A 1818-nucleotide genomic window follows, 5' to 3' on the forward strand; every position below is an offset into this window, starting at 1 on the left:
ATTCCACCATCTTTCATTAGAGCTTGTTCCCTCTGTGAGAGTACTTGGACCCGTTACCTGCTGCTGGCTGAAGTTACCAAGGAGCCATCTTGGATCATTCCTACCACTTCCATTAATCTACCTACAGGAATCTGAACCAATTTCAGATTTCAGTTTTGGATCCCCTACCTTCTCCACAAGGCAAAAGAAGTCTCTTCCTTTCAAGATATCTGATCACATCTTCAAGGAGAAAGAGGTTGACAATACTTGAAGAGGATGTGGATGGCATCTTGTGCCTTCTAACGGAAACCACCAACGATCATGTCGAAGGCCGTGAATGGAAAATACCCACATCTTTTTGGCAAAGGTTTCTTTTCTTATTTGTATTCAATTTCTTCTAAATCTAAATTCTCCATTGGTTGATTGTAGTCACGAAAGCTCATTCCATTGCTCTAGCCAAGCTTAGTCATTGGTAGGATTTGAGTGTAATCTTCTATGCATCCTACGTCTCATTGTTAGATTAGGAATTAATTTGAAGCCTACTGTTAGCATTGTGTGATTTTCTTATTTATTTTGAAAGTTTCAAAATTCAAAGCATGTAATCTCACTTAAGCAAATCATTTCCTTATTTTTCCAACGCTTGAAGCATGTGATTTAGCCTACGCAAAGTACCCCTTTAACTGTTTTAATCGACATTGTGAATTGCTCATAATTTTATTCCTAAATTGTTCTAATCAAAGAATTGTGCAATGTTTAAAATGAAGCCATAAACATATCCTCTAAGTAGTCCTGCATCAATGAAATTATATATATATATATAAGAACTAACATAATATGATCTATTATAATGACAAATTGCTTAGATTTAAAGTGTTTGAGTCAAAAAGTCTTGAGGGTAACATGAATGATTTCAATAAGATTGTTATTGGCTTAGAAAACTTGGATTTAAGTTGGATGATGCAAATCATACAATAATCATCCTAAACTCACTTCTTAAATCATATGCTCATTTTGTTGAAATAATGAAATATGCTCGGGTAACTTTGTCATTGAAAAAAGTTTAGACTGCTTTGAAATATAGACATATAAAGACCAAAATTGAGAAAGAATCAGAAAGAGCTCAAGGTTTGAATGCTACAGGAAGGCTAGAGAAAAAAAAAAAAGAAAAAAAAAGAACAAATAAAGATACAAGTGAAGGTCTAAATCTAAGACTAAATTCAAGTATTTTCACTTTCATAAGGAAGGGTATTGTTAGAATAATTGTCTGGATCTTGAAAAGAAAGATAATAAAAAGTTAGATGAATTTGTGGATGCATCAGGAGTATCAGATAGATTTATGGATTCAAAGATTTTAGTTGTTACAACATATATAATAGGGAAGATTGGATAATGGATTTAGGTTGTTCATTTCATATGACTCCAAATAGGCACTCGTTTGATTCATTCAAAAAAGTCAGTGTGGGAGGGACATTATGGGAAATAATGTAGCTTGTAAAGTCATTAGAATTAGAATGGTTAGAATTAAGATTGATGATTGAGTGATTAGAACTCTTAATATAGTCAGATATGTACCATACCTGAAAAAGGAACTTATTATTTCTCAGTATTCTTGATGTGCATGGTTGCATATTTAAGGAAGAGAATAGGTTCTGAAGGTGATCAGAGGTTTGATTGTAATTATAAAGGGCAAGAGGAAAAATAGATTGTATTCTCTATTGGGAAAGATAATGACTGATTCAAGGCACTGCGGAAGTTTAGAAAGTTTATACATATGAGAATCCAACCGACATACTTACTAAGATAGTGTTTGGAACCAAATTCTTTTATTGTCTCACTCTG

Source organism: Dendrobium catenatum, unplaced genomic scaffold, assembly GCF_001605985.2.
Source record: "Dendrobium catenatum unplaced genomic scaffold, ASM160598v2 original_scaffold_96786, whole genome shotgun sequence".
Lineage (NCBI taxonomy): Eukaryota > Viridiplantae > Streptophyta > Magnoliopsida > Asparagales > Orchidaceae > Dendrobium > Dendrobium catenatum.